We start from the raw sequence: 23,168 nt of genomic DNA, 5'->3' as shown, positions 1-23,168 counted from the left end.
TATACGATGACAATACATTCGCATCAGGTCTTCGCCTTGCTTTTAATTTCATCTTGATGGGATTTCCCTGTCTCCACTTTGCAGCCTGCCCGCTGGCGGGTGGCAAGTGTAACAACACTACGCCGGACGCCGCCTTTTCTTCTCGATGAAGCTTCAATGCAATCCCTGTCGGCCAACCAGAGGTGTGAACCCTAACCCGTGGTGCTAAAGGTCGCCTCCACTGCAGGTTTGGGCCAGGGATAGACACGATTCTTGTGCTGAAGGCATTTGTTGACTTCGAGTAGGTTGAATTAAGTGGCAATCGTCGAATGCTTTCTTGGCCGCATTGACAGGATGGTTTGTTGGCTTCGCACCCCAAACAAAAGAGCTACATGCTGTGGCATAGTATGAAAAATAAATTGTCAAGTGTTTAAGCTGTTGTTGCGCAATACCCAAAACTCAGCCCAAACTAAGTGCCTATATAGTAATACCTACAGTACAGTCTATGACCTGCAGACTTTGTGGCAACCTGGGCTGCCACAACGATATGCTTGGAGCTGGTCATGTGGGCGGTGGTGCTCAGGCGGTCGAACGTTGTTGGATTATGCTGTGAATCCGCCGTGTAGTGCTTGGTAGCTTTCCCTCTAAAAGAAGAGTGAAAAAATGGTACAAATTCCGTTTAAACATCCCCAGGTAACCAGTCAAAACCAATGAAATATGTTATACCAGTTCACTGGCCAGCTGGCGAGGAGTTTCTCACACTTGTAAGCGTAATGCTGCTCACGCTGAAAGAAAAAAATTGGGGAAAAATACGGCGGCATTTATATCTTTCACTCGCCAAACTACTCCAATTCTGATTCTACTCCAATTACGATTCTGTTGTCTTTTACTCACCAATATATGTATTCCAATTCTATTCTATTCCAATTCCGATTCTATTGTCTTTTTCTCACCAATATATTACAATTCTGTTCTATTCCAATTTTGATTCTATTCTTATTCCATTTCTTGCACCTGCCGCACAGTTTTCACCTTCATGACCCCTATAATATGCCATCGCATTAAAACAGCAGGCATCAGTGAGGTAGAGACTCGCAGCCAAACAACTCTTTCCTTTCGGAAGTTTTATCGAGTAAGCGATGCACCTCACGTTCTAGACAAAGTAGCACGCGCCTGGCGGTGGCAGCAAGTGAAGTCAGGTCTTGCAAGTACAGTCGCCTGTGACAGCAACAACACGCGCATGTGCATGATTATCACCTCGTGCCCTAGAGCCTCGTACTGCGACACGCGTGCTTGCCTGCAGCAAGTGTTTGCAGCAAATTATACAGGCAAAGTCCACGGCAGCAACCCAGGAGCAAAGACCAAGCATAAGAAAGTCCACGGCAGCAACCCAGGAGCTGACGATGTTTCGCAAAAACGATCAGAGGAGGCGCAGCCATCGTGGCGCTCATGTTGCTGCTGCACCGATATAACGCATTTTACTTAGCACGACAACGTTTTCAACAGCATATACGTTCACTATGGCTTGACGGGAGTAGCGAGGAAGCCGGGGGAAAAAAAAGGGGGGGGGGGGGGGGGGGGGGTAATACAAGATATATTTGGGATGAAAAGTCTTTTCAAACACTTGACGTGCGTTCCGAATGGTGCCGTTGCTTTCAGCCAGAGTCGATCGGCTTTGCTGTCGACATATGCGCCTCTATTTTGCGTGCTTTGAGGAGTCATATATAGCACGACTGAAATTTGCAGAAACACCATCCGCCGGACGAGTGCGCCGCTCAGGTTCGGAAGAGTTTTTATGGAGTTATTGCCTTCCATAGTCGCACATTTTCTGTACTGTTCTGACGTGGGCGTTGTGGTGTGCCGCCGGCTAGTGTAACAGCCGAGCGCCAAGTAATGTGAAAGAGCGGACGCGCCCTCCTCTCCCGGCGCCCGTCGGAGGGCGAGCCCCAGCTCGCCTGTCGCTTTCTAAAATAAAGGCTTTTCTGTTCTCAGCCACCCGTCTGAGGGGTCGTTCTTCTCTGCGCTCGTCGAACACTCACGACATGGTGTCAGAAGCGGGATCCGGGCTTCGCTAAAGAGATTCTCGCCGTCCTCAGCGGTCGGAAGGAACCGTGATGGCAGAAGCAACTGCGAGTTCGGGCTTTGCGCTGAAGCCGCCCACAGCTTTCACTTTCGACCGAGCGTCGGAATGGCCAGCCTGGATTCTCGAGTTCGAGGACTACCGCTACGCATCCGGTCTCAACAGGCAAGACCAGGAGACGCAGGTGCGGACTCTGCTCTACGTGATGGGCCGCCAAGCCAGGCAAATCTTCAGCACGTTTTCGCTCTCCGCTGAAGACGCAAAGAACTACGACCTCGTCAAGGAGAAGTTCGATTCGCACTTCGTTCAGACAAAGAACGTTGTCTACGAATCAGCGTGCTTCAACCGGCGTGAACAGGAGCCCACAGAGACGGTTGACCAATACGTCACTGTGCTGTACAACATGGCGGACAGGTGCGATTACGGTGAACTGCGGGATCGACTCATCCGCGACCGTTTTGTCTTGGGCCTCCGTGATAAAAGGCTGTCAGAAGCGTTGCAGCTGGATGCCGACCTCACCCTCGTCAAAGCTCTCTCCAAGGCTCGACAGAAGGAAACAGTGCATCATCAACAGCAGCTACTTCAACTTCAAGCCGCGGAGGGAAGCCCATCGGTCAAGACGGAAGGCACTGCTTTGGATGCTGTTGCCCGCGCAAAGCACAAGGGAAAAAATCGCACGCGACCGGCCAGTTTCGCAAAGACGAGCTGCCAGTCTTGCAGCTACTGCGGGGGAACGCCTCACCCTCGTCCTTCGTGTCCGGCTAAATCCGAAAAGTGCTCAAGATGCAAAAGTAAGGGACATTACGCTCGCGTCTGCAGAAAGTTTCCCTCTAAAGAAGTCTCAACACTCGAGCAGGAAACCTCAGCACTTTTTCTCGGCGCTGTCCATCAACCAGCCACTGCTCAGAACGACATCAGGCTCGTCGAAGTCGGCATTAACGGATTTCCATTGGTTGCCAAGATTGACACAGGGGCTCAAGTCTCCGTTGTGCCTGCAAATTTCGCCGGAGTTCCCAGAGATCTCCATCCGGTAAAAGAAACTTTGGCAGGACCGACGGGGAAAGCGCTTCAAGTTGTCGGAAAATTTGGCGCAACTATCATATGGAAGAAGCGAAGTTCCGACCAAGTCATCTACGTCGTTCAACATCTCAAGCACCCGCTCCTTGGATTGCCTGCTATAGAGGCTTTGGGCTTGGTGAAGTTCCTGTGCGCAACCGAACGCATTGAGGAGCGTTACTCCCAACTTTTCTGCGGACTAGGTCAGTTGCCGGGCGAGTACACCATTCGTCTCGAGCCGACAGCCGTGCCGTACTCCGTGACTGTAGCGAGGCGCATTCCTGTACCGCTACGAAAAGCAGTGGAGCAGGAAATACTCAAGATGAGGGAGCAAGGGGTTATTCGTCCTGTTGAAGGCCCTACGGACTGGTGTGCCGGAATCGTTCCCGTTGTGAAGCCGTCAGGAGGAGTCCGAATCTGCGTGGATTTTACTCGCCTCAATTCATCGGTGCTCAGAGAAAGGTTTCCTCTTCCGTCAGTGGAACAGTCACTCGCACTGCTAGGTGAGGCTACAGTATTTTCTCGACTTGATGCCAACTCGGGATTTCACCAAATTCCTCTTTCTCCGGCATCCCAAGAGCTGACTACGTTTATCACGCCGATAGGGCGGTTCTGTTTCACCAGACTTCCCTTCGGTATCACGTCAGCGCCGGAATACTTTCAAAAACGCATGTCCGAAACTCTCAGTGGACTGACTGGAGTAGTCAATCTCATGGACGACATTCTAGTTTTTGGCCGCGACCAAGCGGAGCATGACAAGAACCTGGACGCGACGCTAAAGCAACTCGCTTCATCGGGATTCACCCTCAACCGCACAAAATGTGTTTTCAGTGTTAGTGAGGTGACCTTCCTGGGATGCGTCATAAACCGCCGAGGTATCCGTCCCGACCCTAAAAAGGTCGAGGCAGTCAAGTCACTTCCTCCGCCAAAAGACGTCGCGGGAGTCCGGAGGATCTTGGGAATGGTGAATCATTTGGCAAGGTTTCTGCCATGTCTGGCCGAGAAAACTGCACCGCTTCGTGACCTCCTCAAAAAGACATCAGAGTGGACCTGGGGGCCTGCTCAGGAAGTGGCGTTCACGAGCATCAAAGACCTCCTTTGTTCAGAGAAGTGCTTAGCCAAGTATCATCCAGACTACCCTACAACACTGTCAGCGGATGCATCAGCCCATGGTTTGGGTGCAGTCCTGCTACAAACGCAGCCAGATGGATGTGAACGCCCAGTTGCATACGCCTCGAGATCCCTAACAACGGCAGAAACGCGCTATGCTCAGGTTGAAAAGGAAGCCTTGGCACTGACATGGGCAGCCGAACGCTTTGAAGAATACATCCGTGGACTCACGGCAACATTCCAGACTGACCATCAGCCTTTGATCACCCTTCTGGGAAAGGCCTCTCTGGATTTGCTGCCGCCACGTATTCAACGCTTCCGCATGCGCCTGATGCGCTTCACCTATACGGTGCAGTATGTGCCAGGGAAAAGCCTTGCAACGGCCGACACTTTGTCCAGGGCACCCGTAACCAGCGACCTGGTAGCAGGAATGCTCACCTGCGACGAAGTCAGTGCCTACGTAAAGGGAGCTGTCATCGGACTTCAAAGTTCCGCCTTCGATCCGATCAAGAAAGCACAAAACGAAGACGAAATCTGCCAGCGTCTTCGGTGGTACTGCGTGCATGGATGGCCGGAAAAACGCAAAGTTCCCGCTGCTTTGTCACCATTCTGGCAACACCAAGCAAGTCTATCCCAAAACGATGGCTACTTGCTATATGGAACACGCTTGGTTATCCCTCAACACATGAGAGGAGAAATTCTCGCTCGCCTACACGAGGGGCACCAAGGAATCGAGCGCTGCAGAGCCAGAGCCAGGCAGTCTGTGTGGTGGCCAGGGTTATCCAGTGAACTCCGCCAAGTCGTCTCTAACTGTCAAATCTGCGCTAAAACGCGCCAGCAAAATGCTGAGCCGCTCCTGCCAACATCAATTCCCGAGCTGCCTTGGAACATGGTGGCCATAGATCTCTTTCAACTTCGTGGCAAGCCGTACCTCATCTGTGTGGACTACCACTCTCGGTACCCGGAGATAGCGCTTCTAGCTTCCACAACAGCAGACGCAGTTATAAACCACCTCAAGAGCTTTTTCGCTCGTCATGGAATTCCTGTGACTGTGGTTTCCGACAACGGCCCTCAGTTTTCGTGCTCGGAGTTTAAGAAATTCGCGAAGACGTACGGTTTCACCCACATCACGAGCAGCCCCTTACATCCGCAGGCCAACGGGGAAGCAGAGCGAGCGGTGCAAACAGTAAAACGCCTGCTGAAGAAGGCTGAAGATCCTTATCTTGCGTTGCTGGCCTACAGAGACACGCCGGGACCAACAGGCTTCAGCCCTTCGAAACTGCTCATGGGACGACGGCTGCGCACACGTGTTCCGACATTTCCCGCTCTCTTCGCACAGCGGGGTAGCGAGAGCAAGCAGGCAGCCGCAAAGGATCGCGAAACCAAGGAGCAACAGAGGCGAAATTTCAACTCGCGACACGCCGCCAGAGAGCTGCCGGTACTCCCGCCCAAGACCCAAGTTTGGGTGAGAGACTTCGACTGCGAGGGGGAAATAGTAGAGCAAGCCGGGACCCCACGGTCATACTGGGTAAAGACAAGCCGCGGGACCGTGCGCCGCAATCGGCGGATGCTGGTTTCCTGGAAGCCATCGCAGAGTCGAACGACGCCGCCTCCTTCTCCCGCTTTCCTGGGCTACGACGATGAAGACTGGCTATTAACACCAGCGTCGCCGCCACAGGAGGACGAGGGAGCTCGACCGCAGCGCGGCAGTAACTCACCGCCCGAGACATCACCAGGCACTCAAGCTGCAGCTGCAAGGGCACCAGTTGCCGTGACTCGCTCCGGGCGTAGTGTCTTTGTGCCGGACCGTTTCGGGGGCATCGCCGTGGTATCGGCTAACGGAGGGGGATGTGGTGTGCCGCCGGCTAGTGTAACAGCCGAGCGCCAAGTAATGTGAAAGAGCGGACGCGCCCTCCTCTCCCGGCGCCCGTCGGAGGGCGAGCCCCAGCTCGCCTGTCGCTTTCTAAAATAAAGGCTTTTCTGTTCTCAGCCACCCGTCTGAGGGGTCGTTCTTCTCTGCGCTCGTCGAACACTCACGACAGGCGTCTTTTGGAACAGCTGGCACCGGCGCTGCTTGCTGCTTTTCAGAGCTTTCTTTGCTTCTTATGACCGCTATTCGGCAATCCATGTACGCATACATAGTGATATAGAGAGTGCTAAAACAAGCACAGGGCTTTGGGGAGGGTAAAAAAAAAAACAATCTTTATAGGCCATAAAAAGACTACGGTGTTGCATTTTGCCCCGCGTGCAGCCCGCTTCTAAAATAATTTGCTCTTAAAAGTGCGAGGCGCAAAAATTCTTAGGCTATATATAAGACCAATAATCAGCTATAATTAAATACTTACGTCAATCCTGGACTCTATTGATCGCTTGAGCAGAAAATCTGGCCTGCAGAAATATACACGCCTTTTCGACTACTTGCCCCCAATTCGCAATTTTTTTCGCAGCTTGAAAAAAAAAAAAAAACAGTCTCGTCAGCCTTACGGTAATTTGTAGTGGAAACGGGGAAGGTGATGCCAGATAAATTTGCAATTAATTTTATTGCCCCTTTCATTCACTTCCTCACATGTAGGCTATAGCAAACTGGGCATTGCCTATAGTTACATCCCTGTCTTTTATTCTGTCTGCCTGTATCTTATTTTATTGCACGTTTAAAAGTTGGGGAGCGCTACGTACCGAAATGTCATAAAATGTCAGATTTTGACTCATATCGCCTTTTTTTCCACGCTCCTCTAATATTTTTGTTTAACTAATTCATCTCATAAAGCCGCTGTCGAAAACGGCTCGCTGGCGCTGCACTCAGAATGCACGCCGGCGTATGGCTTTCCTTGTGTTTAGAGAGAGAGAAAGAGAAACTTTAATGAACATAGGAGTTATCTGTACTGTACACACTAACGTAAAGAAGGGACACAACTTGTTCGTACGATAATGCCGCATGCCTCCTTTGCGTCTCCGTATTCCATAGGTATTGTACAGTTCTCGTCCTACGCGTCGCTCCTGATGATCTCTCCTGGTGTGAAATGGAGCAAGATATCGCTGGTTAAACTAGGGTACGAATCAGTTAAATCATTTGGCGAGAGCCGTCATGTCCGTTTCTCTCTCCACAACGGCGTCCTCCGTTTTCTCCCCTTCCTCTATTCTTTCGTTTTCAGTCACCTTGGTGGCTCAGTGGTTATGGCAATCGGCTGCTGACCCGAAAGACGCGGGCTCGATCCCGGTCGCGGCGGTCGTATTTCTATGGAGGCTAAATGCTAGAAGCCCGTGTCCTGTGCGATGTCAATGCACATTACAAAACCCCAAGTGGTCGAAATTATCCGGAGCCTTTCACTACGGAGTCCCACAGCCGGAGTCGCCTTCGGACGTTAAACCCCATAAATCAAACAATCTTTCATTTCATTCTTTCTTAGATTATTTCTTGTCTTCTTCCTTCTTGGCCATTCGGATCGGCTTGGAGCGGTGCCAAAAAGTAAAACGGCGGCCAAGGGTGGGACCCCAATGTCGGCTCTCGCCGTAATACGAGAAGAGACCCCCCCAAGAAAAAAAAAAGAACGGACTGACTTCTGAGAGCTTTTCCTAAATGTAGTTGCGTGTTCCCCGCTAGTAAGTGTAGTTTCATCTGATCCGATTCAGCAGCGAGGGGGACGTCGTCGAGATTTGTGCGGGCTTGTGTTGTCAATTGTCCCAAACGCTATTAATTAAACTCCTCTTGCGAAATCGGGATGTCTCACCGCACCGAAAAGCGAATCTGCTTGAGTCTGTTTCCGCCTTGGAAGAACGGCCTCAGAAGCGCATTAAATGCCTCAAACGGCCTTTATGGAAGGAGCACTTAGGAGCACGCAACTTACTGAACAGTTTGCGCGCTTGAGAAGAGGAGAAATGGGCGTTGAAGATCGTCCTCACATTTGGCGCCCTTCAACAAGTCGCAATGACAAGAATGTCGAAAAAGTCCGATATATAGTCAGTGAGGATCGTCAGTACACAACTGATAAGCTTTCAGGAGGTACAGGCGCGGGTTAGAGCACCTGCTAGCGGATTTTGACCGTAGATTTGAACATGAGACGCGTTGCTGTAAAATTTGTTCCCCGCCTGCCCACTCAGGAACCCGCCAAAAAAACACTCGTTTGACTTGGTGTCACTAGTTGAAAAACGAGATTGAAAGTGACCCAAACTTTCCAAGGTCATCACGGGCGACAAAAATCGCTGTACGGCCCTGGGAGCAAGCAAGTGTCCAGCCAACGGAAGCCGCCCACTTCACCAAGACCTAAAAAAAAAAAAAGAAAGAAAAACAAGGCAAGTGATTGGTTGGTTGGTTTATGGGGTTTAACGTCCCAAAGCGACTAAGGCTATGAGAGACGCCGTAGTGGAGGGCTCCGGAAATTTCGACCACCTGGGGTTCTTTAACGTGCACTGACATCGCACAGTACACGGGCCTCTAGAATTTCTCCTCCAAAGAAATTCTAGCCGCCGCGGCCGGGATCGAACCCGCGTCTTTCGGGTCAGCAGCCGAGCACCATAGCCGCTGAGCCACCGCGGCGGCCAAGGCAAGTGAGGTCAAATGTGAAAGCGATGCTCATTTTTTATTCCTGGACTGACTGTGACTCAGGAAATTCGAGATTATGAGGCGGCGACTGAGAGAGAAGGTGCGCAGAGAACGCCCAGAATTTTGAATATCAGGTGACTGGTTTCTCCATCACGTCAATGCCCCGGCTCACGCTGCTTCGTCTGTGACCCGGCATTAGGCGTCTCTAAGAAAAACTGTCTCTCCCTCCCTCCCTCCCCCTCGATGTTGTTTACAACATCGTAAAGAAACATCGTAAAGAATTGATGTTTACAACATCAATGTTGTTTACAACATTGATCTTTTGACAAACAGCTCCCCGCGACGTCTTTTTTGCGAAGCCATTGATGCATTTCTCTGTACCAATGTTATTCAGTCACCAACAAGAATAACCTTAGAGAGGGACTCATTATTAGATTTATGTATTACAAATCATGACTTATCAAGAGTTCTATCAGGTGTGCTTACATTTTATTTCAGCGACCATCTGCCTATATTCTGTTTTTTTCCTCGGGCGATAAGAAAAAGGAAACAAGCGCTCCTCCGAGACGGTCTGATCCTCCTCTCTGCGTTACCTTGACCTCCTCTCGCTCGCATGGTGGCAGAAGGAGGCGGTTAGTCACGGAGGGGGGGATAGACGCCCCGACAATGACGACCGACCGCGCGCTCGAACGTGTTTGGCACACTCGTACTGCTTCTTTCGCCCCCACGCACCCCTTTACCGGCCCTGCCATGGTGCCTGGCGATTCTTTTTTAGGAGGTACTATTTCGTATGTGACCTTTTGCGGGGCTAGTTGATGTGACATTGTGTTCAGTTGGAGTCAGCGCCCGTCCTGTCCGTCTTTCTGTGTGTTTTGTGTAGAATTTAGCGCTGTGTTTACTTTCCTGAACACAAAGTCTCTATATCTTTGACATTTACAGAAATTATATTTTGTTTCCATTTTTTCCAGAGTTGTACACGTTGTTTTGTAGTTATTCTTTTCTCACGACCCTGAAAAATATTTTGATGACTAGCAGCGGCAGCCACGGCAAACAATATTACAAAATAAAGCTTCGTAGGTTCCACTGGCATCCATAACAAAGGGCCACAAGACATCTATGGGCTATGGCCTTCGTAAAACTATGGATGATGTCGAAATTAATGCAGCGGAATAGTAGATGACCTCTTGGTTTCAAAGGGCGGTTGCCATGTGTGTTGTCACAGCCTTTTCTGACGTCAAAGGCGCGTGGCGCGTAGCTTGTGTGCTATTGATTCCCGTTCGCCATGCAAACGTTTATTTCGCAATTCCAGGAAAAACACCTGGAGGGAAACATCAACCCGAGATTTCGAAGCATGGCGAGTGTTTTTATTGTTTACTCACACACTGCCAGTGCTATGTAGAATTCTAAGAGAAAGCTGATATGGTAACAGTAAATAAGAGAAAAGTGGCAGAATAAGGCGTATCAGAAAGGTACAAACATATTGCGTTCAAGTCGTTGGGGCAGTAGCTGCGGAGAGGAAAAGAAAGCAATATCACAGTGTGTTAGCCCCCTTCATCTCCCACCCGTTCCCGATAATAGCTTGGGAGAGGTAGTCTGTGACGTTGAGATGCGTTTCAAGTAATGCTGAATTTTTTTTTTCCGCCCGCGCATCCATGCATGATAACAAAAATCCCGAAAGCGCTTACGGCCGCAGCCGGCAACATTCTTTTCGTTCACTTTTTATTGTCAAATAAACTACTACCACCACCAAGGTTCGAAAAACGAAAAGGAAACACTGCCTGTGAAACTTCGACTGGAGACTGCGGGACATAGCTGGCAAGAGCTAATAAGTACTCATTACAATCGCGTCGAGTTTCTCTCTACTGTGGCCTTAGCATAGCATTTCCATCCATTCATTGGAACTGCATTTTGTTGCCACACGAGGCAACGTTCCTGCTTTTCTGATATCGTTAGTGATCAGCACGAAATTCTGATAATTCCAACAGTTCTGATTCCCTGCTGTCTTGTGAACACGGATGTGAGCGTGCGGCAGCATCTGTCTAGAAAATAAGCGATCGAATGTGGATATTGCACTACCCCCCAACCCCCTCCCATCTTTTTGTACTGGCACTGTTTGTGTATTAAATTTGTATATTAAAAGGCTCATTTTTTCTCCATTCCGGGGAATGCGGGAAGTCAGAGCTATACGCACCGTGGTAGTCCTCTAGCTGATGTCCGCAAAATCAGTGGATTTTTGCTCTCACGTCACTTTTCAACTGAAATCGCTTCTGCTGCTCTGTTTCGTGTTTGCTCTAGCATAAGAAAACATTTTGTGCTCACGCTGAGGTCTGGGGCAAATCGATTCTTGCACAATAAGTGAATTTCGGTGATAGGCAGCGGAAATTCGCAGATCTGGCCTCCCAGTGGTCTGCATTGTCCAGGAGCCGATGCGAAATATATGGCGGCGTTTCAGGATAGCGCTTCTCAACCGATGAGCCATAGCGCGAGGCAGGGGTGCAAGATCGTGTCTTCGCCCTAGGATAATCATCTCTGGCCGCCTCCTCTCTCGCTACTCACAGCGTTCCCTGTGCTCCTTCTAACACGGAGCGCCCGGCAGCTCTCTCGCTGAAAAAAAAAAAAAAAAAAATTCTTTTAGAATAGCTGTGGAAACTGCGCAACGGAACCGGTTGTCAGAGCGTCAGCCAACACAGGGTATTCGTCCCGTGGATACATGAGCCGGACAGAAGTCGAGTTGAGTCCGCATTTTGAGGGAATGTGAAAAAAAAAAAAAATCGAGGAAGAGAGTAGAGGAGTCTCGGTTTTCCTTCTCAAAAGTTGCTCTTTCGAATACTCAGCTCGACCTGCGCTCTGATCGCATTTCTTTTGATCGTGATAGTACGTTCAAAAAGCGCTTGAGTAAGAGGCCTCAAGGGTCCAACTGCAGTCCAACTGCAAATTTTGCAGTAACACTTATTTCGTCTATCGTGTTCAAAAAACTGCGCGAAAAAATACCCTGGAAGCGAGAAATAAATACGCCAACTGGCAGTATGGTTTTATTTTTTTACTTTTTCACGAAGTGTAGTAGTCACCTGATGCGCTAACCCCTGCGCCTTGGCAGCGAAACGCGGTACGCCGGAGTCTCTAACGTCATGTGCGAGCCATCTTGGGCCGGCACAGCAGCATACTCGACATTCGTAGCGGCAACTATTTTTCTGAAGAAACATGCCTGTTCCAAAAGAAACAACAGTGGAGCGAAGGCACAAGTCTAAACAGATCATATCAACATTTTGAAAAAATAACATAATCTACCAACCACGCGCACAGATGTCGAACCTGCTTCTTCAGCCACACCTGACTGTATAGTTGTTATAAAGGTTATTCACGTGACAAAAGCGTGATAAGCCACTTGCCCAGAAAATTTGATAATGGCATCCACTCCAGAGGCACACGAGGGGCATAGTTTGTCAGTACCCTCCAGTTCCCTGCTGTCTGTCATCGCCGTGCCAAGCCGCTACGGGAGATGGGAGCTTGGTCAAGCCGCGTGCGCGGCTTTTTTTCCTTTCTCCTCAGCCATTGTACATGACTGAAATAAATGCACTGAACTGAACTGAACTGAGTTGATGCCTTATGAGCACTGTTAGGGCACCCCTGTTGGCACCCTCATTTTTTGTACGATGTGCACGTTGATCGGCTACCGGGATACAGGGTTGCCACAAACGAGCCTCCTAGAGCCCTCAAATCCTCAATAGTCTTGGAAGCCAGGCTAGTCGAGGAAGACTGCATACTACATGTCTACTCGAAACGCAAAGCTCAACTTAGCAACTAATTTCTCATGATGAGAGCTGTGCCCGCTTCAGCACTCCTGCGTAACACAAAAACTGCAGCAACTAAAACTCTTTATTATGAGAAATAAATAATCATCCAAAAATATAAAAACCGGAAAAGAGAATCAGACAATAAAGTGGCTGGACTACCAATTGTTTATTCGCAAGTCTGGGGCTCAAATATATACAGGGCACTCAGTCACACGATCCGCGCACAACTGCTATCACATCAACCCTCCTTCGTGGAATCACAGTTTGGAACGACTTCAGCATCTTCAATCTGACCGTCGATCTCCAAGTTCCGGTTTCCTGCTTATTGTACAAAAGTATCTTTGCAGAAGCAGCGTCAGAAAATCATGGCAATATACAGTGATATACAATAAATCGCCAAAAAGAACAACAAACAAGAAACAACAAAAGCGACAGAACGCTTTCAGCGCATAACAATAAATCCATAACACGCAGAAAGGACTTCTTTATTAGAAGTCATTTGCTATCAAGGCCTGGTGATTATGAAAAAAACATATAATGAATGCGGGTTACTTATTTCGAAGAGCAGCAGAACAATCACTACAACATGCGGCTCCTTTGCAATGAGAAAAGCCCCAAAGAACCTCGCGCGCTGTCTTATTCGCGACTCCTGCCAAGAACCTTGATGCTGTCAAGCGCCGGCTCACATTTCCACTCTGCGCAGTGAAGAGGTAAATTAGATCCAGTTCCCTTTTCTAGCGATTTTGAGTGCTCTCATGCTGCGAATTTCATACACCACACCAACTGCACAATCCGCAAAGCATTCACCATGCCTCTTTTCGCACTGGTGCTTTTTCTACGCCCATTACGTGTGCACAAACCGCTGAGCTGTCTCGTGGCCGAGAAAGGTTGCAAGCCGGCACGAAGGTACGGAAGTAGTCTGCATGAAAAATAAGCGGAGGCGTTCTACTCCAAGACTATTCTGTGGCGGAGCGACAGCGTGTCGTCAACAATGTACCATGTATTGAAGGAGACTGATCTTTGTCACTGCGCAGTGGCATGTGGGCTGGTCATTGTTCGGGCTCTGGTACGAAGTGGCGAAGGAAAGTAGTCGGGGCGACGGTCAGTCAAGAAAGCTTTTTATGCGCTGATTATGGGGTAAACCACTCCTGCCGTCACGAGCGCAAAGCCAGTTTCTTTTCATTTCCTGCCTAGCCTCTGCTGCCTTGCTACAGAAGGTCGGCTGCGAACCCCTAAATTGTACTATTGTACTTTCTCGATAGCTCCCTAGGAGTACTCTCGAAGTTACATGGCGACATTTCAAAAGTTTTTCATCAGCGGAAACATGGCTCTGTTCGTTTAGCAATTACATTTGCTATGAAATATTCTCCAAGTATTTGCGAAAACAAACTAATTTTCACAATGTGCTGCAGCACCGATCGTCACTACCTGCAACACCCATCGTCACTATCATGATTTTCAAATAGCACCTATTTTGCCATGTGACAGCGCAATGTAAGTGCCATTCGTTCATGGGGAGTGCACTTCGTGAAAGTATCACTAAAGTTGCCCGTGTGACAGGGGTATAAATCCCCGCACGCACGCGCACAAACACGGAAAATGGCACGGTTTCAAAAACAGCTTTGACTTGTGTGATCATACACGGTAAACCTTTTTTGAAAAGTCACTAAATTGCATTTGAAAACTTTCAAAATGTAGCAATTACTACTCAAACATGATGCCACTTCATTTTCAGAAATTAGGGTTTAAAACCGTTAATTATCGTCACGTATATACAAGTACGCTGGACGAAGTTCCTACGGTAAACTCATATTTCTGGATTTCCTGCAGCGCACACACACCCCCCACCCCGGCGGCGCAACATGTAGGCTCTCAGCCGTCATTTCTCTTCACTGCTGCCGAAAAAAAAAATCGACTACACGCCCTTCCGGGTGGACGGTCGCTTTTAGATAATGGGACTCTGACAGCTAGGGGGATAGGGGAAATGAACAATAACGCCCCTGCACACTGCTTTGTTTTCTTTCTCCACATGGACTCAACAAACGCACTCGCGTAAGGCTCGCAAGGCCTCGCGTATTTGTGTGTGTGTAGCTATTTTCGTCTTGTTATATGTCCGCAGCTGCATCCATGAGCAAGCATACCGGGCAGTGTACATTCCCCCCACCCCCGCAGTTGTTGACCGAGCAAGCGTCGTTCCTGGAAAGAAACGCGCAACGCACCGCTTCACCACGACGGTGAGAGCAAGGGTTCGGTGCCGCGCTAAAGATTTTTATTACAAACACCACTGCAATGCCTACTCCCGTAATATCTTAGAATTTCATGAAATATTCAGGAAAATAGATGTCTGTGTAAATGATGGCAGATTTTTTTCACGTTTCATGATCATGCACACAAAAGCAACCGCTGTGGCAAATGCTATTTCAAGGCCGGAATGCGAAGACAATGCAAGCATGCTGCTGCTGTATGCTTTTTTGTAAACAAGCATGAAGAACCGTCCTGAGCAAGAGGCTGAAGCGTTCGTCAGATCTGGTGAAATGTAGAGTTCCGGCCCCTTCCAGTTAGGTTTTTTTTATAACCACGCTAATGAAAATCTGGCCGTAAATGTTTATCAGGTAGACAAGCACCATTTTTAAAATATTTATAGTCTTTCTTCTAATTTATGAATACGGATCGACACTAACGTCATTTTATGTTCCCCGCTTTGTAAACCAGGTCAAAAAACAATTTGCCATGTAAAACCTGCTTCCCGCATAACCTCGCTGAATTATCCTGAAGTCCTTGATGGTGTTGGTGAGAGGGCTTCGAAATCTGCTGAAAAATAGCTCTTAGACGAAATGTTTTCACCAATGTCATCCACAGACCACGCAGCCAAAGGACTTCATACCGGTTTCCAAGAAATTTCACCGGAAGCTCTCGGCCCCTCGTGTTCACGGAACTATCCTGAGTAGTAGTAGTAAGTGGCTTTTATTGTAAATGAAAAGGAAGGTAAAAGGATTCTTGCCAGCACCGGCATCTGCTATCATGTCTAGAAGCACCTGAGCTGGGGCTGGGGGAAGGAAATGGAAAGCGAGATGAGAGTGAGGGGGAAAACAAAGGGTACAGAGAGAGGGGAAGAGGAGGGAATACCTTCCCACCTGCTTGTATTTCCATTACGCGAGGCGATACAGCCAGTGGGGAGGACCGTGAAAGGTTTCAGCAGCCTCGCGTTGCAGGCGACCTGACACGTGAGGCGCGCACTTCGGGAGAGGGCGAGCGCGCTCTCTCTCTCTCTCTCTCTCACACACACACACCACAGACACTATGCTCGCCCGCTCCGCAAGCTCCCCCTCTCACTCGCATGCACCAAGCTGCCCCGCATGCCCGCAGCACAATTTTCTCCATTCTTGACCGGAGCGGAATTCCAGCCATGGCTAACAACGAGGGACACCACCCCTTTTGAGCACCCGCGAGCAGGTTGGCACGTGCACATAGAGGAAGTGCCAGCGGTGCGAGCAGCAAGCGCACTCACCTACTCCTATCTAGACACTACACGCGCATTCGTGCAGCGCCATGCGCAGTAAATGTCGCTGTACTATTGCGGAGTAGCTCTTCCGGAAACCGCGCCATTTACAAGAGCTAGTTTTGAATCATAATACCCTGTAGCCGAGACTGACAACTAATTGCATTTCTAACGATTTCGGTATCCGTGGTTTGCACACCACTGAGGGAAGGTACTGGTATTTCATGCAGTGCGAACAATGGCAAGAGATACTGGCATTGTTTTTGCTGCATTGTGCACGTGCATATCACCAGCTACGCTCCCATATACCTTTCAAGAATGTTATCCGTGCATTCTTTTTTTCTTGCAGTGTGTGATTGACATATAATTTTGGGGGCATGATTTTGCATTCACTACAATGCTAGTGAAATCGCACTGTCCACACATGCACTTCGCCACTGGTAGAGGCAAAAGCGGAAGGCTTCATTCACTTCCATTGATGTGCATTTTCAAAAGACAAACGCATGTTCCTTATAAAAACAGGACCATTTTATTGCAACATCTGCTAAGCACGTTCAGATGCCTTGCACAACTCCCCCGCGCATCATGGTGGCTGCCTGAAAGCAAACAATCCATACCAATGTCATATGAATAAATAAATAAATAAATATGGGAGTCTATTTTCAGGAAGTGACAGGAAATGTCAGTGCTCAAAAGCAACACAAGTTTTGCTCTCTGGCCCCTTTTCAACACTACAGACAATAAAAAATGAGAAGTTGGGCTTCTTCGACATCCCTAAATTGTACTTCACGATCGCAATAAACCGGGATGATTAACTGAAGAGGTATACACACAAGCAACTTATTCTTGCAGCGAAGTAGGAGAAGAAAAATTTACTTGCAGTGAATACGAAACAGAACCATGCACTGACTAGCGCATTTCTCTAGCCACAGTTATGCAGTGAATTTCACGAGCACAATTATCTTTCTTTAAAAGCACCGCCCTCCTAGCACGAAACTAGAAGATAATCAGCATCATAGGCGCGTGCTAGGTGCATGAATGAAGAAAATTGAACGTCCTCAGCAAAAAATTTCAAGTGCTAAGAACTACAGTTTTTCACCGGTACTAAGGTATCTGCAGTAGCTACGGCTCGCAGTGCGCTTGTACGATTTTTCATCACGCTTTGCCCCTCCCTCATCATAATCTACACATAAGCTGCCAAATGCCACTCGCATAGAAAGGTGTCCATCCCCCACAACGCAAACTGCCGCTTCCACGCACTGCGAGCTCCTAACGAGCTCAGGAGGAATGCAAAACGCAAACGCGAAATATTTTGCGCAATGCAGAATCAGCAGGTGATTTTATCGCCCTAGATAAGCTGGAGTAGATTTTTTAGAAATGCCAACAGTTTATAGACTTACTTCAGAGCGGAATGAAGAAAAAAATTCCATCTGCCACATCTGGATCCAACCCGCGACGTGCGCATGCTCAGGACGAGAGTCGTCATATACATAAAATATCTCTCAATGCCCTCTGTGTCTTTTAAAACTCATCGCTTATTTCTAAACACAAGCCCCTCAACTCTCCAATTTAGAGCCACTTCTACAGGCCCCCAGCTAAGGAACAAATAATTATGCAGCAGATTTCTGCTCTCGCCTTACGAAATATCACAGTGCCGAGACACTGGTAATCTTGCACACGCGTTCATTAAAAACCGCACTCGATAACACACACTACGAGGTAGCTCACGCACGCGCCACAGGTACAGTTGGCACTTCAATGCACATACTAATAACAAAATTGCGGTCCGAATGGCTCACCTGCGTTTGGCACTGTCATCAGCCATGCGCGTACGAAGCTTTGTCATCGTCGACCTTTTGCGCTGAAGGTGTTTCCGCCGATTCCCCATTTGACACTTTTACACACAAAAAACTGGCAAGATAAAGTGATAAAAAACGGCGCTGCACACAAATACAAAAGCACAGTAAAAAAAACACCAACAAGCAAAACAGCACGATACGCCGATGACAGCCTGCTGAGCAGCCGAAGAAACGACCGAAAGGCAGGACAGGTTTCAGCGAAGTCAGTCGTCTGTCTCATAAGTCTTGCTTCAAAATGTTTGACAGCGCCACTGTCGTTGACCGGCGGAACTCCATTGTTGAGTCAAAACGCCCGCGAGATTCAAATGCAGCAGCCCCGTCGACCAACAAAGGGGCGAGTGAGAGCTAACATGAGTCGTTTATCATACCCAAATTTACATCACTGGTAGTATTAAGACCAGCGACTTCAGTTCCTCTCAAAAAAGCCTGGAATATAACAGTGATCTTTCGCGCTGGATGTATTTTGCGGAGGCTACGGCGCACCAAAAAATGGCGCAATTGAATGGCGCAGTAATACCGTTCTGTTTGTCATAGCGAAATTCCGCCTTGAGCAGGTCCTTGAATGTTTCCTAAATATTTCGCGTGCCAAATTTGTTCTCTATACGACGTTTACTTGCTTCTAAAACTCAGATCAAAAAAGCGCAGTTTCTAGGTTACGACCAACTTTGAACAATGAAAACTAAAAAATTATGACATGTAGCTCAATGAAATTGTCAAGAATTAACAACATGGGTACTATCTACAATCCTGCTAAATATGTTTGTGATTTATGAATTGGACTAGGAGTTATTAATGCGTCATTCTTTTAAATTTCACTCTTTTTTATGGCACCAGTTCTAAATAACTACCCAATATAACTCAATAACTTGCCTGTAAGGTCCTCGAGTCACACTTCATCTAAAAGCTGCAGAAGCAGTTTTCTTTTCGGAGCAGTAGTTTTCGTAAACAGCAAGGCAAACGCAGGCAAGTCGAGCAAAAATATCGTTTTATGCCCCTCGCTCTGTTGCTCACTGCTATTATACTAACGTGAATAGCTTTTAGCGACACATACCATCGCAAAGAAGATACAATTATCTTTACAATGCGCTCAATATCATTTTTCTAGCGCAAACGGATGAGCCACACCGCTAACACAAACATGACGAAAAACGGCTGCTGACCGCCGCTAGCGTGGTACCGCCGCCAGTGGCGCTGCTTTGGCATACAAGTTTAATGCTCATTTCCTATCCTCTGGTGAATCATCTCAGAAGCAGGATAGAAATCATGAAGTTGGTCGGTATATTGCCTCCCCAATTGGAAGTTCCATATTGTTGAATCCCTGCAGTGGACATGAAGTATTCACATTCCTTAGAAGCCTAGACAAATCCACTGCGGCAGGTGTAGATGAAATTAAGGCCGAGCCTATTATTGCTGTTGCCGATCTAATTAGCTTGCCCTTGCAGCATATATGTAATAACGCGTTAGTTCAAGGTGTTTTTCCAGATGGTATGAAAATTGCCAGAGTGGTTGTTTTACACAAAGGTGGCCCTTATGACAATATAAACAACTACGGACCTATATCTGTACTCGCTTTGTTTTCTAAACTGCTGGAATACTTGGTAAAAATCAGACTGTGTAAGTTCTTTGACGACAGACAAATTTTTGTTAACGAACAGTTCGGGTTTCGTGAGAAGTCAACAGAAATGACATTGCTTAGTATAAAGGAAAAAATATTTTCTAATATGGATGACAAACTGTCGTGTCCGGTCGCTGTGTTGAATGCAGCGAAAGACGCACACGGTACTTTAAGACTTCGTTTATTTAAAGCCGATGAGGGTGCGACCAGCGTCGACCGAGGCAGGAGCCGAACTGGCCGCCCGAAGAGAGGAGGGAGCGGAGAAGCGTCCACGGGAGGGAGTGGCTTCCCAAAACAGGAGGAGGACGCGGGGCGCACCATGGGGGGGCATCTGGCGACAGCGTGCGACGAGGGGCAAGTGGTCGTTAGGAGGAGGATGCGAGTGGTCGTTAGGAGGAGGATGCGGGGGCGCACACACACAAAAGCAATAAGGGGACACAACACAAACAATTCACAGTTGGACTTTTTTTAGATTTCAGGAAGGAATTCGATTCAGTTAAACATGATATTTTATTTTATAAGCTACCATTTTATGGCATTCGAGGAGTTGCCTTAAATCTGATCCGTACTTACCTTTCCGGTCGCGTGCAGTATACATATTTGAATGGTCATCAATCACAACCTGGCCAGTTAATATACGGTGTTCCACAAGGGTCTATTTTGGGTCCAATATTTTTCATTCTTTATATCAATGAAATAATAGCCATCCCTCGAACTCCCACAATAATTTTATATGCAGATGATACCAGTGTATTTTTTTCTGGCTTGCATCTTAGTAATATTCAGGCTGAGGCAAATGCATGGTTACAAGAATTGTCTTTATGGTTGAATATAAATAAACTAGAGTTAAATGTTGATAAAACAAAGCTTATTGTATTTAAGGCACGTAACAAGCCTGATTACAGGGAAATTAAGCTTACATTCAAAAATAGCGTAATTGAGCGTGTTTCTTTCTACAAATTTTTAGGCATAATCTTTGAAGAACACTTGAGTTGGACCCTGCATATTAATAAGATTCATGCCAGCATATCAAGGTCATTATGTGTATTATATAAAATTCGAGACCTTGTTCCGAAATGGCTGAAGTGGCAATTATATTATACCCTAATTCAATCACATCTTCATTATTGTTTACTTGTTCGGGGATCTACAACGAAAACTAACCTCACGAGGCTGATAACGTTACAAAAAAAAAGCAGTACGATATGTCGAAAACCTTGCATACAATGATCATACAGGTTTGTACTTCTCAAAGCATTCGATTCTAAAAGTCAGCGAATTATTTCAGTTGAAATTGCTTTCTTATGTGTTTAACGATTTCAAACATCATCCCACTAAATATGTTCAATTAAACTCTAGTAGTGACGCGCCTTATAAATTAAGACACGTCAGTTACAGAGTACCACACGTAAGGACTAACTATGGAACCGAAATGCTTTCATATTTAATTCCCAGTCTTCTAAACAAACGTACACAGGCCATAGAAATTATTCAGAACTCTGTTTCCCAAAAGTCCTTCAATAGAAATGCTAAAGCTTACCTCCTTTCTCTCCCGAATGATTAAAGGGTTGTTCACGCAGAAATTCTTGATGCCCCTCCCTGTTTTTCCGTCAACTCTGTGAATTCTCGTGTTTTTCTTATTCTGATGTGCCTTGTAAATATTTACTTTATAATTATGTCATTGCAAAAGTATGCACCTTCCTCCTAGTTTTACCTTGTATAATTATGTGTTTTTTTTTTGTAATGAGAACCTATGAAGTTCCTGCTTCTTTTGCCGCTTGTCCTGAGCATTGTGTCAGGTCCCGTCAGGCAGAGCGCACCTGCCTTTTGCCCTTGTATCCGTGACCTTGTTGTCTGAAATAAAAGATCTATCTATCTATATATATGCCGATAGCGACGGCTTCGACTTGCCTCGGGATTCGGCTTCACTAGCGTTTAAGGCGAAAGCCCTTTATGGCTCTACTCGCGATGTCCGTCCGTGCACTGGAATCGTGCCAACTGTGGCCTCCCCACCGCGCAGCGGCGCAACCTCCTCACCTCCTCAGCAACCGGCGCACCGGTGGGGGGCGCAGCTGTGCATAGCAACCGTCACGTCACACAGTAGCGGTAGAAGCCTCTATGAACGAGCGCGCGCGCGTTGGCGGTGGCAGCTGCACCGCCGCTCCTTCACCAGACGTCTCGTTGCAATCGAGTGAATGAGACGCATGGCTCCGAAGCGGCCCAGTGATTCCGCGCCAGGCAGAACGGACGAGGCTTTCTCTAAGCACACTTTAGAATTTCCAAAGTGTCTTCGGTAATTTTTTGTGGCAAGCAGAACAAAACGGTACCGAGCTTCAGATGCTTGTGCAAGTAAAATAAATTACACGAGAAGGGAGGGGGGCACCCTTGCAGCAGCAAATATATATGGTTTTACTCTCGAAGTTTCTGAAAAGAAGTGTTTCACAATTCTGCGTTAGTTAAAACAATGCCAAGCTCTAAGCTTGCTCACTGTCTTGAGCTGTCAGGTCGGCGCGCAAGTTCAGCCGGCGTGCCGAAATGCTAAAGGCTTAAACCAAGTATCTCTAACGTATACGTCCTTCGTCAGCTTCAAGGCCGCCTTGGCTGTCTCTTGCTTCGTAAAACATGCATGTGACGTAAGCATTCAAGGAATGGGCGACGCAGGTGACAACCGAGTCGGTCCGCGTGCAGCTTGCGCCCTTTATCGTGCCCGCGCACTCGGCCGCCGCCCTTGCACTAGGTTATCGCGAGGCCGCGACGGCGGCGACTGCGGCTTCTAACGATGGCCCCATCATAAAAAAACATCGCGTCGACTGCTTCCGCGGCTGTCTGGACGCTGGCGCCTGCCGCGGTCGCAGTCGGAGCGTAGTCTGCGACCACTTGGAGACTCCGAGGAGCCTGCCAGAGCTGCTGCTGAAATCAACGGATATACCAGACGCGGTAAGAAATGCATGCATTTGTCACGCTACACTAGTGTGCCAGTTTACACATTTAAAGGGAAGATGAAGCGGAGTTAAAAGTTGCGAGTCACGCCGTTCTGGACCTTGCTTTAATGTACGGTTTGTAATTTTTAATCACCGGTACGTTCGCGCCGTAATGTGGTTAAGAACAGCCGCGATCACCCCGAGCCGAAAGCGCCTTTTCATGACGTCAGCATTGGGGGAGGGGGGGTAACCCCGGCGTTCATTGGCTGTCGCACTTCCGGGAGCGCTGAACGCTCAACACAACGTCATTATCGCGGGATGTGAAGGAAACGCTGAATACTGACGTAACCGGAAGGGTCATATCATATCAATGTAATCGTTATTTTTTTTTTCATTTCGGGCGATCTTGCTGCTTCGAACCTTTCAAGGCGGTCTTCTCGTGCACCACACTGCACTTCGTTCATTACGCGTGCTTCGTTCTCGTGCCACAAACCACCTCGATTATCACACACCCTGTCCCGATGACGCCGTGCAACATGTTCAGATCCATTCAACAATTAGACTGCATGCGTTGGCGATGAAGATGCACTGCTACGTGCACTGTGACCGAAGGAGAAGCAGCTTCCCGCCGCAATGGCTTCACTCCCTTGAGCCCATTGATTTCCGTGTTTAATCGTCAAATGCCGCCTTTTAAATTGTTTCACATTCGTTTCGT

The 23,168-nt window shown here is 47.9% G+C and overlaps 1 protein-coding gene across 2 annotated transcripts in view; it reads left to right on the top strand.

Annotated features, from left to right (window-relative positions):
• The first annotated feature begins 22,273 nt into the window (after positions 1-22,273).
• The window catches only part of LOC149359036 (uncharacterized), a 44,074-nt gene continuing 43,179 nt past the window's right edge, over positions 22,274-23,168 (top strand). For both annotated transcript variants that reach the window (XM_089571213.1, XM_089571216.1), the window contains exon 1: positions 22,274-22,469. The gene's annotated coding sequence lies outside the window, so the exon portion shown is untranslated. The remainder of the gene's footprint in view (positions 22,470-23,168) is intronic.

The sequence above is a fragment of the Amblyomma mixtum genome, chromosome 2 (assembly GCF_055824585.1).
Source record: "Amblyomma mixtum isolate Tamu chromosome 2, ASM5582458v1, whole genome shotgun sequence".
Classification (NCBI taxonomy): domain Eukaryota; kingdom Metazoa; phylum Arthropoda; class Arachnida; order Ixodida; family Ixodidae; genus Amblyomma; species Amblyomma mixtum.
Note: the sequence above shows the minus strand (reverse complement) of the source record. Positions and strands in the feature narration are given on the sequence as shown.